Raw genomic sequence first — 14,922 nt, forward strand, 5'->3', positions numbered from 1 at the left:
TACATTACTGTCAAATTGAGTAACAAATCAAATTTTGTTTTTGCAAACCTTACCAAATGTTTTTTTTTTTCAGGAAAACTCTTGAAGATGCATTTCTTCAGGCATTATTAGACATTTTGCATGTGTACTTTTGGAGTTATGTTTCAAAAACTGTCATTTTGAGTGTGACCAATATGAGGCCAGTAAAATCTAATATTTGTATTTGTGATTCTTTCCAAAATACCTGATTCTGGTAAAACTTACATAAATTCAATATTAAAGGCTTTTTAAGACAAATTTCATATTTGGTTTTGGAGTTATGATTATAAACCTTTCATATTTAGTATGACAGTTACAGTGTTATATTGAATAAAAAAACTAACTTGTGTCTTTGCAAACCTTAAAAAAGATCATTTTTCTAGTACAACTAACAAAAAAACATATCTCCAGGCATTATTAGCCATTTTGCATGTGTTGTTTAGAAGTTATGTTTGAATATATTTGTATTGCTTTTTTTCGCATTATCTCAGGATTCTAAGACTATTATAGTCATATTGAGTAAAAAACTACTTTTTGCATTTGCAAGATTTAAAAAAGCGTATGTTTCGAGTAAAACTCCCAAAGATGCATTATTTCAGGCATTATTAGCCATTTTTAATATGTGGTGTAGGAGTTATGTTTAAATAACTGTCATATTGAGTGTTACAGTATACAGTCATATTGAGTAAAACCTCATTTTTGTATTTGCAAACCATTGAAAAACAACTGTATCTAGTAAAACTCACATGTATTCAATATCAAAGGCATTTTTAGACATTTTGCACATTTGGATTAGGAATTATGTTGGAATACATTTTTATTGCTTTTTTCACATTATCTCAGGATTCTAAGTACATTACTGTCAAATTGAGAAACAAATCAAATTTTGTTTTTGCAAACCTTACCAAATGTTTTTTTTCTGGAAAACTCTCGAAGATGCATTTCTTCAGGCATTATTAGACATTTTGCATGTGTATTTTTGGAGTTATGTTTAAAAAAATGTCATTTTGAGTTTGACCAATATAGGCCAGTAAAATCTAATATTTGTATTTGCCAACCTTTCCAAAATACCTGATTCTGCTAAAACTTACACAAATTCAATATTAAAGGCTTTTTAGGACAAATTTCATATTATGTTTTGGAGTTATGATTATAAACCTTTCATATTTATTATGACAGTTACACTGTTATATTGAATAAAAAAACTAATTTGTGTCTTTGCAAACCTTACAAAAGATAATTTTTCTAGTAAAACTAACAAAAAAACATTACTCTGGGCATTATTAGCCATTTTGCATGTGTTGTTTAGAGGTTATGTTTGAATATATTTGTATTGCTTTTTTCGCATTATCTCAGGATTCTAAGACTATTATATTCATATTGAGTAAAAAACTATTTTTTGCATTTGCAAGATTAAAAAATTCATATGTTTCGAGTAAAACTCCCAAAGATGCATTATTTCAGGCATTATTAGCCATTTTTCATGTGTGGTGTAGGAGTTATGTTTAAATAGCTGTCATATTGAGTGTTACAGTATACAGTCATATTGATTTAAACCTCATGTTTGTATTTGCAAACCATTGAAAAACAACTGTATCCAGTAAAACTCACATGTATTCAATATCACAGGCATTTTTAGACATTTTGCACGTTTGGATTAGGAATTATGTTGGAATACATTTTTATTTTGTTTTTTTTGCATTATCTCAGGATTCTAAGTACCTTACTGTCAAATTGAGTAACAAATCAAATTTTGTTTTTGCAAACCTTACCAAATGTTTTTTTTTCAGGAAACCTCTCGATGATGCATTTTTTCAGGCATTATTAGATATTTTGCATGTGTATTTTTGGAGTTATGTTTCAAAAACTCTCATTTTGAGTGTGACCAACATGAGGCCAGTAAAATCTAATATTTGTATTTGTGATTCTTTCCAAAATACCTGATTCTGGTAAAACTTACATAAATTCAATATTAAAGGCTTTTTAAGACAAATTTCATATTTGGTTTTGGAGTTATGATTATAAGCCTTTCATATTTAGTATGACAGTTACAGTGTTATATTGAATAAAAAAACTAATTTGTGTCTTTGCAAACCTTACAAAAGATCATTTTTCTAGTAAAACTAACAAAAAAACATATCTCTGGGCATTTTTAGCCATTTTGCATGTGTTGTTTAGAAGTTATGTTTGAATACATTTTTATTGCTTTTTTCGCATTATCTCAGGATTGTAAGACTATTATAGTCATATTGAGTAAAAAACTACTTTTTGCATTTGCAGGATTTAAAAATTCATATGTTTCGAGTAAAACTCCCAAAGATGCATTATTTCAGGCATTATTAGCCATTTTTCATGTGTGGTGTAGGAGTTATGTTTAAATAGCTGTCATATTGAGTGTTACAGTATACAGTCATATTGAGTAAAACCTCATTTTTGTATTTGCAAACCATTGAAAAACAACTGTATCTAGTAAAACTAACATGTATTCAATATCACAGGCATTTTTAGACATTTTGCACGTTTGGATTAGGAATTATGTTGGAATACATTTTTATTTTGTTTTTTTCGCATTATCTCAGGATTCTAAGTACATTACTGTCAAATTGAGTAACAAATCAAATTTTGTTTTTGCAAACCTTACCAAATGTTTTTTTTTCAGGAAAACTCTCGAAGATGCATTTCTTCAGGCATTATTAGACATTTTGCATGTGTATTTTTGGAGTTATGTTTCAAAAACTCTCATTTTGAGTGTGACCAACATGAGGCCAGTAAAATCTAATATTTGTATTTGTCAACCTTTCCAAAATACCTGATTCTGGTAAAACTTACATAAATTCAATATTAAAGGCTCTTTAAGACACATTCATATATGGTTTTGTAGTTATAATTATAAACCTTTCATATTTAGTATGACAGTTACAGTGTTATGTTGAATAAAAAAACTAACTTGTGTCTTTGCAAACCTTACAAAAGATCATTTTTCTAGTAAAACTAACAAAAAAACATATCTCTAGGCATTATTAGCCATTTTGCATGTGTTGTTTAGAAGTTATGTTTGAATATATTTTTATTGCTTTTTTAGCATTATCTCAGGATTCTAAGACTATTATAGTCATATTGAGTAAAAAACTACTTTTTGCATTTGCAAGATTTAAAAAAGCATATGTTTCTAGTAAAACTCCCAATGATGCATTATTTCAGGCATTATTAGCCATTTTTAATGTGTGGTGTAGGAGTTATTTTTAAATAACTGTCATATTGAGTGTTACAGTATACAGTCATATTGATTAAAACCTCATTTTGGTATTTGCAAACCATTGAAAAACAACTGTATCTAGTAAAACTCACATGTATTCAATATCACAGGCATTTTTAGACATTTTGCACGTTTGGATTAGGAATTATGTTGGAATACATTTTTATGGTTTTTTTCGCATTATCTCAGGATTCTAAGTACATTACTGTCAAATTGAGTAACAAATCAAATTTTGTTTTTGCAAACCTTACCAAATGTTTTTTTTTTCTGGAAAACTCTCGAAGATGCATTTGTTCAGGCATTATTAGACATTTTGCATGTGTATTTTTGGAGTTATGTTTCATAAACTGTCATTTTGAGTGTGACCAATATGAGGCCAGTAAAATCTAATATTTGTATTTGTCAACCTTTCCAAAATACCTGATTCTGCTAAAACTCACATAAATTCAATATTAAAGGCTTTTTAAGACAAATTTCATATTTGGTTTTGGAGTTATGATTATAAACCTTTCATATTTAGTATGACAGTTACACTGTTATATTGAATAAAAAAACTAACTTGTGTCTTTGCAAACCTTACAAAAGATCATTTTTCTACTACAGCTAACAAAAAAACATATATGTAGGCATTATTAGCCATTTTGCATGTGTTGTTTAGAAGTTATGTTTGAATACATTTTTATTGCTTTTTTTGCATTATCTCAGGATTGTAAGACTATTATAGTCGTATTGAGTAAAACACTACTTTTTGCATTTGCAAGATTTAAAAAAGCATATGTTTCGAGTAAAACTCCCAAAGATGCATTATTTCAGGCATTATTAGCCATTTTTCAAGTGTGGTGTAGGAGTTATGTTTAAATAACTGTCATATTGAGTGTTACAGTATACAGTCATATTGAGTAAAACCTCATTTTTGTATTTGCAAACCATTGAAAAACAACTGTATCTAGTAAAACTCACATGTATTCAATATCACAGGCATTTTTAGACATTTTGCACGTTTGGATTAGCAATTATGTTGGAATACATTTTTATTGCTTTTTTCGCATTATCTCAGGATTCTAAGTACATTACTGTCAAATTTAGTAACAAATCAAATTTTATTTCTGCAAACCTTACCAAATGTTTTTTTTCCGGAAAACTCTCGAAGATGCATTTCTTCAGGCATTATTAGACATTTTGCATGTGTATTTTTGGAGTTATGGTTCAAAAACTGTCATTTTGAGTGTGACCAATATGAGGCCAGTAAAATCTAATAATTGTATTTGTGATTCTTTTCAAAATACCTGATTCTGCTAAAACTTACATAAATTCAATATTAAAGGCTTTTTAAGACAAATTTCATATTTGGTTTTGGAGTTATGATTATAAACCTTTCATAATTAGTATGCCAGTTACAGTGTTATAGTGAATAAAACAACTAGATTGTGTCTTTCTAAACTTACAAAAGATCATTTTTCTAGTACAACTAACAAAAAAACATATCTCTAGGCATCATTAGCCATTTTGCATGTGTTTTTTAGAAGTTATGTTTGAATAAATTTTTATTGCTTTTTTCGCATTATCTCAGGATTCTAAGACTATTATAGTCATATTGAGTAAAAAACTACTTTTTGCATTTGCAAGATTTAAAAAACCATATGTTTCTAGTAAAACTCCCAAAGATGCGATATTTCAGGCATTATTAGCCATTTTTAATGTGTGGTGTAGGGGTTATGTTTAAATAACTGTCATATTGAGTGTTACAGTATACAGTCATATTGAGTAAAACCTCATTTTTGTATTTGCAAACCATTGAAAAACCACTGTATCTAGTAAAACTCACATTTATTCAATATCACAGGCATTTTTAGACATTTTGCACGTTTGGATTAGGAATTATGTTGGAATACATTTTTATTGCTTTTTTCGCATTATCTCAGGATTCTAAGTACATTACTGTCAAATTTTGTTTTTGCAAACCTTACCAAATGTTTTTTTTTCTGGAAAACTCTCGAAGATGCATTTCTCCAGGCATTATTAGACATTTTGCATGTGTATTTTTGGAGTTATGTTTCAAAAACTGTCATTTTGATTGTGACCAATATGAGGCCAGTAAAATCTAATATTTGTATTTGTGAACCTTTCCAAAATACCTGATTCTGCTAAAACTTACATAAATTCAGTGGCCACCCACTAAAGTCAATGAGACACCCCTGATCCTAACTATTCAGGAAAAATATGTTAAACAATGGTATTTTACTGAGGAACCGCCAGCATTGTCACTTCACTAAAGTTGGTTGATCGTAATAATTTGGAAAAACTCTTTAGAATAAAGGTATTTTTCTGCAGAACTGTTTGCATCGTCACTTTATTAAAGGTGGTTGATCTTAATAATTTAGTAAAAATCTGTAAAATTATGATATTTCACCCCAAAACGTTTCATGAAAATTTCTGTAAATATAATATTTTTGATCATTATTTGGTTTACAATGTTTTACTTTAGTTTTATGGTTTTTGTTGAATATGAAAGGTTAATAAACATAACTCCAAAACCAAACATGAAATCTGTCTAAAAAAGCCTGTAATGTTGACTTTATGTGAGTTTTACCTGAATTAGGTATTTTGGAAAGGTTCACAAATACAAAAATTTGGTTTTACTTGCCTCACATTGGTCACACTCAATAAGACAGTTTTTGAACCCTATCTCCAAAAATACACATGCAAAATTACAAAAAAATGCCTGAAGTAATGTATCTTTGTGAGTTTTACTGGATGAAAAAAATATTTTTTGTAAGGGTTGCAAAAACAAAAAGAAATGTTTTACCCAATTTGACAGTAATGTACTTAAAATCCTGAGATAATGCAAAAAAAGCAATAAAAATGTATTCCAACATAATTCCTAATCCAAACGTGCAAATTGTCTAAAAATGCCTGTGATATTGAATCCATGTGGGTTTTACTAGATACAGTTGATTTTCTATGGTTTCCAAATCAAAAAATTAGGTTTTACTCAATATGACTGTATACTGTAACACTCAATACGACAGTTATTTAAACATAACTCCTACACCACACATGGCTAATAATGCCTGAAATTGTTGTTTTACTCAATATGACAATAATGTTCTTGGAATCCTGAGATAATGCGAAAAAAGCAATAAAAATGTATTCAAACCTAACTTCTAAACAATACATGCAAAATGGCTAATAATAGCTAGAGATATGTTTTTTTGTTAGTTGTACTAGAAAAATGATCTTTTGTAAGGTTTGCAAAGACACAAGTTAGTTTTTTTTATTCAATATAACAGTGTAACTGTCATATTAATATGAAAGGTTTATAATCATAACTCCAAAACCAAATATGAAATATGTCTTTAAAAAGCCTTTAATATTGAATTTATGTAAGTTTTACCAAAATCAGGTATTTTGGAAAGAATCACAAATACAAATATTAGATTTTACTGGCCTCATATTGGTCACACTCAAAATGACAGTTTTTGAAACATAACTCCAAAAATATACATGCAAAATGTCTAATAATGCCCGAAGAAATGCATCTTCGAGAGTTTTCCTGAAAAAAAAAACATTTGGTAAGGTTTGCAAAAACAAAATTTGATTTGTTACTCAATTTGACAGTAATGTACTTAGAATCCTGAGATAATGCGAAAAAAGCAATAAAAATGTATTCCAACATAATTGCTAATCCAAACGTGCAAAATGTCTAAAAATGCCTGTGATATTGAATACATGTGAGTTTTACTAGATACAGTTGTTTTTCAATGGTTTGCAAATACAAAAATGAGGTTTTAATCAATATGACTGTATACTGTAACACTCAATATGACAGTTATTTAAACATAACTCCTACACCACACATGAAAAATGGCTAATAATGCCTGAAATAATCCATCTTTGGGAGTTTTACTCGAAACATATGCTTTTTTAAATCATGCAAGCGAAAAAAGTAGTTTTTTACTCAATTTGACTATAATAGTCTTACAATCCTGAGATAATGCGAAAAAATCAATAAAAATGTATTCAAACATAACTTCTAAACAACACGTGCAAAATGGCTAATAATGCCTAGAGATATGTATTTTGGTTAGTTGTACTCGAAACATGATCTTTTGTAAGGTTTGCAAAGACACAAGTTAGTTTTTTTTATTCAATATAACAATGTAACTGTCATACTAAATATGAAAAGTTTATAATCATCACTCCAAAACCAAATGTGAAATTTGTCTTGAAAAGCCTTTAATATTGAATTTATGTAAGTTTTAGCAGAATCAGGTATTTTGGAAAGAATCACAATACAAATATTAGATTTTACTGGCCTCATATTGGTCACACTCAAAATGACAGTTTTTGAAACATAACTCCAAAAATACACATGCAAAATGTCTAATAATGCATGAAGAAATGCATCTTCGAGAGTTTTCCTGAAAAAAAAAAAAAATTGGTAAGGTTTGCAAAAACAAAATTTGATGTGTTACTCAATTTGACAGTAATGTACTTAGAATCCTGAGATAATGCGAAAAAAGCAATACAAATGTATTCCAATATAATTCCTAATCCCAACGTGCAAAATGTCTAAAAATGCCTGTGATATTGAATACATGTGAGTTTTACTAGATACAGTTTTTTCTATGGTTTGCAAATACACAATTGAGGTTTTACTCAATATGACTGTATACTGTAACACACAATATTACAGTTATATAAACATAACTCCTACACCACACATGAAAAATGGCTAATAATGCCTGAATAAATTTATGTTTGGGAGTTTTATACGAAACATATGCTTTTTTAAATTTTGCAAATGCAAAAAGTATTTTTTTACTCAATATGACTATAATAGTCTTACAATCCTGACAATGCGAAAAAAAGCAATAAAAATGTATTCAAACATAACTTCTAAACAACACATGCAAAATGGCTAATAATGACTAGAGATATGTTTTTTTGTTATTTGTACTAGAAAAATGATCTTTTGTAAGGTTTGCAAAGACACAAGTTTTTTTTTATTCAATATAACATTATAACCGTCATACTAAATATGAAAAGTTTATAATCATAACTCCAAAAGTAAACACAATTTGTTTCTAAAAAAAAAAAGCCTGTAATATTGAATGTATGTTAGTTTTACCAGATTCAGGTATTTTGGAAAGGTTCACAAATACAAAAATTAGGTTTTACTGGCCTCATATTGGTGATACTCAAAATGACCGTTTTTGAAACATAACTCCAAAAGTAGAAATCTAAAATGTCTAATAATGCCTAAAGAAATGCATCTTTTAGAGTTTTCCTGAAAAAAAAAACATTTGGTAGTGTTTGCAAAAACAAAAAATATTTTTTTACTCAATTTGACAGTAATGTACTTAGAATCCTGAGATAATGCGAAAAAAGCAATAAAAATGTATTCCAACATAATTCCTAATCCAAACGTGCAAAATGTCTAAAAATGCCTGTGATATTGAATACATGTGAGTTTTACTATAGTACAGTTGTTTTTCTATGGTTTGCAAATACAAAATTTAGGTTTTACTCAATATGACTCTATACTGTAACACTCAATATGACAGTTATTTAAACATAACTCCTACACCACACATGAAAAATGGCTAATAATGCCTGAAATAATGCATCTTTGGGAGTTTTACTCGGAACATATGCTTTTTTAAATCTTGCAAATGCAAAAAGTATTTTTTACTCGATATGACTATAATGTTCTTAGAATCCTGAGATAATGCGAAAAAGCAATACAAAAGTTTTCAAACATAACTTTTAAACAACACATGCAAAACGGCTAATAATTCCTCGAGATGTGTATCTTAGTTAGTTGTAGTAGAAAAATTATCTTTTGTAGGGTTCACTGGGAAAACAAAATCATATTTGTATGGTTAGTTTACTCTAAATTTCTACTATAATTTTTCAATTTTTTTAAATAGGTTATAAATCTGTAGAATTGAAGACATTATCTGTAAATAAAAAACGCCTGTTATTTTAAGTGATATGCCAGTAGACAAACTATGTATATTCTTATTTTTTTTTTACAGAAAAATACCAAATTATTTATACATATTATTTTCTGTTTTCTCAAATTACTTTCAATTTCATGTAAAATTACAGTAATTAACTTTAATTAAATATGTAGCCTTTTATATAAAAGTATTTGTTCATACTAACAATCTAACAGTTTTACATGTAATTTTAAGGTAAATCAAATATTTTCAATATGTATGTGTATTTTCACATTCAAGTCGAAAAATATATGTAGCCTCTTATAAAAGGTGTATGCTCAAACTGTAATATGACGTCCATGAAATACTGCAAGAGATTCTTAATCAACAGTCAACAGCCATACAGATCACACTGACAGTGTCCGTACAAACAACTTTAACAATGTTACAAATATGCGCCACACTGTGGAGCCACATCAAACAAGACTGACAAACACATTTCAGGAGAACATCGTCACCGTAACACAACATTAACACAACAGAAACAATTCCTAGAATTCCATGTGTTACAATATACACCCCCACCACCTAACCCCGCCCAGCTCAACCAACGCACGGAGGGGGGGGCGGTGATGTTTTGGGGCACGGGGTTGTGTTTATGTTTTATTACAGTGAGGATGTTTTCCTGAAATGTGTTTATCATTCTTGTTCGATGTGAGTTCACAGTGTGGTCCATATTTGTAACAGTGTTAAAGTTGTTTGTACAGCCACCGTCAGTGTGACCTGTGTGGCTGTTGACCAAGTATATCTTGCAGTCACTTTTCAAATGAATGAAGAAACCGTGCTCATGGCACGCTGATGATTTGATGAATGAGTGTTCAATAAAACCCACCACTGTATTACGTGTCATATTTGCCCGGCCAAACTTTGAGTCAACCCTACAGGAGGGTCAGTGAAATTCTCGTGGTGAAATGATAGGAATGGTAAGTATGTAGCTAGGGTGGGATAGCCATTCATGCAAGGTTAACCCACTTTGTATCAATCTCCTGCATCCAGTGGCCCCCCGCTAAAGTCAATGAGACACCCCTGATCCTAACAATTCAGAAAAAATCTGTTAAACAATGGTATTTTTCTGTGGAACCGCCAGCATTGTCACTTCACTAAAGGTGGTTGATCGTAATAATTTGGAAAAACTCTGAAGAATAAAGGTTTTTTTTTCTGCGGAACTGTTTGCATAGTCATTTTATTAAAGGTGGTTGATCTTAATAATTTAGTAAAAATCTGTAAAATTACGATATCTCTCCCCGAAACGTTTCATGAAAATTTCTGTAAATATAATGTTTTTGATCATTATTTGGTTTACAATGTTTTACTTTAATTTTATGGTTTTTGTTTGGCAGCCGTAGCTGCCAGGAAATGACCGTTTTCTTTACAGAATTTATTTTTACAGTGTTTGCAAAGTTACAATTTTTTATTTTATTTAATATAACAGTATAACTGGCATACTAAATATGAAAGGTTCATAAACATAACTCCAAAACCAAACATGAAGTATGTCTAAAAAAGCCTGTAATATTGACTTTATGTGAGTTTTACCTGAATTAAGTATTTTGGAAAGGTTCACAAATACAAAAATTTGGTTTTACTGGCCACACATTGGTCACACTGAATAAGACAGTTTTTGAACCATATCTCCAAAAATACACATGCAAAATTACAAAAAAATGCCTGAAGAAATGTATCTTTGTGAGTTTTACTGGAAAACAAACATTTTGTAAGGTTTGCAAAAACAAAAATAAATGTTTTGTAATGTTAATGTAATTTTAAGGTAAATTAATTTTTTGTAATATTTATGTGTATTTTCACATTCAAGGCGAAAAATATATGTAGCCTCTTATAAAAGGTTTATGCTCTAACTAACATTTACATTCTTTTCCCTGTAATATGACATACATGAGTGACTGCAAGACATACTTAATCAACAGTCAACAGCCTTACAAATCACACTGACGGTGGCCGTACAAACAACTTTAACAATGTTATAAATATGTGCCACATTGTGGAGCCACATCAAACAAGAATGACAAACACATTTCAGGAGAACATCTTCACCGTAACACAACATTAACACAACAAAAACAAAACCCAGAATTCCATTTGTTACAATATACACCCCCACCACCTAACCCCGCCCACCTCAACCAACGCATGGAGGGGGGCGGTGATGTTTTGGGGCGCGGGGTTGGGTGGTAGCAGGGGTGTAGCCCGGAAGACTCAGCGCTGCATGGGCTTGTGGGTATTTGTTATGTTATGTTGTGTTTATGTTTTGTTACAGTGAGGATGTTTTCCTGAAATGTGTTTATCATTCTTGTTCGATGTGGATTCACAGTGTGGTGCATATTTTGTAACAGTGTTAAAGTTGTTTGTACAGCCACCAGCAGTGTGACCTGTGTGGCTGTTGACCAAGTATGTTTTGAAGTCACTATCACGTGCATGACAATACCATGCACACTACACTCATCAGTGGGCATGCAGATGATTTGGTGAATGAGCGTATAAAAAGTCAACCGGCCAGACTTTGGGTCAATCCTACATGAGGGTCAGTAAAATTCTCACAGTGAAATGGTAGGATCGGTAAGTATGTTGCTAGGGTGGGGTAGCCATTCATGCAAGGTGAATCCACTTTGCATCAAGTTCCTGCATCCAGTGGCCCCCCGCAAAAGTCAATGAGACACCCCTGATCCTAACAATTCAGAAAAAATCTGTAAAACAATGGTATTTTTCTGTGGAACCGCCAGCATTGTCACTTCACTAAAAGTGGTTAATCGTAATAATTTGGAAAAACTCTTTAGAATAAAGGTATTTTTCTGCAGAACTGTTTGCATCGTCACTTTATTAAAGGTGGTTGATCTTAATAATTTAGTAAAAATCTGTAAAATTACGATATTTCACCCCAAAATGTTTCATGAAAATTTCTGTAAATATAATATTTTTGATCATTATTTGGTTTACAATGTTTTATTTTAGTTTTATGGTTTTTGTTTGGCAGCCGTATCTGCCAGGAAATGACCGTTTTTTTACAAAATTTATTTTTACAGTGTTTGCAAAGATAAAAGTTAGTTTTTTTTATTCAATATAACAGTAAAACTGTCATACTAAATATGAAAGGTTCATAAACATAACTCCAAAACCAAACATGAAATCTGTCTAAAAAAGTCTGTAATATTGACTTTATGTGAGTTTTACCTGAATTAGGTATTTTGGAAAGGTTCACAAATACAAAAATTTGGTTTTACTGGCCTCACATTGGTCACACTCAATAAGACGGTTTCTGAACCATATCTCCAAAAATACACATGCAAAATTACAAAAAAATGCCTGAAGAAATGTATCTTTGTGAGTTTTACTGAATAAAAAAAACATTTTGTAAGGTTTGCAAAAACAAAAAGAAATGTTTTACCCAATTTGACAGTAATGTACTTAAAATCCTGAGATAATGCAAAAAGAGCAATAAAAATGTATTCCAACATAATTCCTAATCCAAACGTGCAAAATGTCTAAAAATGGCTGTGATATTGAATCCATGTGAGTTTTACTAGATATAGTTGATTTTCTATGGTTTGCAAATACAAAAATTAGGTTTTACTCAATATGACTGTATACTGTAACACTCAATATGACAGTTATTTAAACATAACTCCTACACCACACATGGCTAATAATGCCTGAAATAATGCCTCTTTGGGAGTTTTACTCGAAACTTTTGCTTTTTTAAATCTTTGCAATGCAAAAAATTGTTGTTTTACTCAATATGACAATAATGTTCTTGGAATCCTGAGATAATGCGAAAAAAGCAATAAAAAAGTTTTCAGACACAACTTTTAAACAACACATGCAAAACGGCTAATAATGCCTAGAGATGTGCATCTGTGTTAATTGTAGTCGAAAAATGATCTTTTGTAGGGTTTACTGTAAAAAAAAAAAATCAAATTTTTATGGTTAGTTTACTCTAAATTTCTACTGTAATTTTTCAAATTTTTTAGATAGGTTATAAAACTGTAGAATTCAAGATATTATCTGTAAATAAACAAACCGCCTGTTATTTTCAATAATATACCAGTAATGACGAACTATGTTTATTCCTATTTTTTTACAGAAAAATACCAAATTAATTATACATATTATTTTCTGTTTTCTCAAATTACTTTCAATTTCATGTAAAATTACAGTAATTAACTTTAATTAAATATGTAGCTTGTTATATAAAAGTATTTGTCCATACTAACAATCTAAAAGTTTTATATGTAATTTTAAGGTGAATCAAATTTTTTTTATATTTATGTGTATTTTCACATTCAAGGCAAAAAATATATGTAGCCTCTTATAAAAGGTTTATGCTCAAACTAACTATTACATTTTTTTCCCTGTAATATGACATACATGAATGACTGCAAGACATACTTAATCAACAGTCAACAGCCTTACAGATCACACTGACGGTGGCCGTACAAACGACTTTAACAATGTTACAAATACGAGCCACACTGTAGAGCCACATCAAACAAGAATGACAAACACATTTCAGGAGAACATCTTCACCGTAACACAACATTAACACAACTGAAACAATACCCAGAATTCCATGTGTTACAATACACACCCCCACCACCTAAACCCGCCCACCTCAACCAACGCACGGAGGGGGGCGGTGATGTTTTGGGGCTCGGTGTTGGGTGGTAGCGGGGATGTAGCCCGGAAGAGATAGCGCTGCATGGTTTTGTGGGTTTTTGTTATGTTGTGTTTATGTTTTATTACAGTGAGGATGTTTTCCTGAAATGTGTTTATCATTCTTGTTCAATGTGGGTTCACAGTGTGGTGCATATTTGTAACAGTGTTAAAGTTGTTTGTGCAGCCACCGTCAGTGTGACCTGTGTGGCTGTTGACCAAGTATATCTTGCAGTCACTATCATATGCACTACAATACCGTGCACATCACATGCCTCAATTGGCACGCATATGATTTGGTGAATGAGCGTACAAAAAAGCCCACCGTGGTACTACTTGTCATATTCGCCCGGCCAAGCTTTGAGTCAATCCTATATGAGGGTAGTGAAATTCTCGGGGTGAAGGGGTAGGATTGGTAAGTAAGTTGCTAGGTTGGGATAGCGATTCATGCAAGGTTAACCCACTTTGTATCAATTTCCTGCATCCAGTGGCCCACCGGTAAAGTGAATGAGACACCCCTGATCCTAACAATTCAGAAAAAATCTGTTAAACAATGGTATTTTTCTGTGGAACCGCCAGCATTGTCACTTCACTAAAGGTGATTGATCGTAATAATTTGGAAAAACTCTTTAGAATAAAGGTATTTTTCTGCAGAACTGTTTGCATCGTCACTTTCTTAAAGGTGGTTGATCTTAATAATTTTGTAAAAATCTGTAAAATTACGATATTTCTCCCCAAAACATTTCATGAAAATTTCTGTAAATATAATGTTTTTGATCATTATTTGGTTTACAATGTTTTACTTTAATTTTATGGTTTTTGTTTGGCAGCCGTAGCTGCCAGTAAATGACCGTTTTTTTACAGAATTTATTTTTACAGTGTTTTCAAAGATACAAGTTTTTTTTTTTTATTCGATATAACAGTATTACTGTCATACTAAATATGAAAGGTTCATAAACATAACTGCAAAACCAAACA

The sequence above is a fragment of the Nerophis ophidion genome, linkage group LG18 (genome assembly GCF_033978795.1).
Source record: "Nerophis ophidion isolate RoL-2023_Sa linkage group LG18, RoL_Noph_v1.0, whole genome shotgun sequence".
NCBI classification, from domain to species: Eukaryota; Metazoa; Chordata; class Actinopteri; order Syngnathiformes; family Syngnathidae; genus Nerophis; species Nerophis ophidion.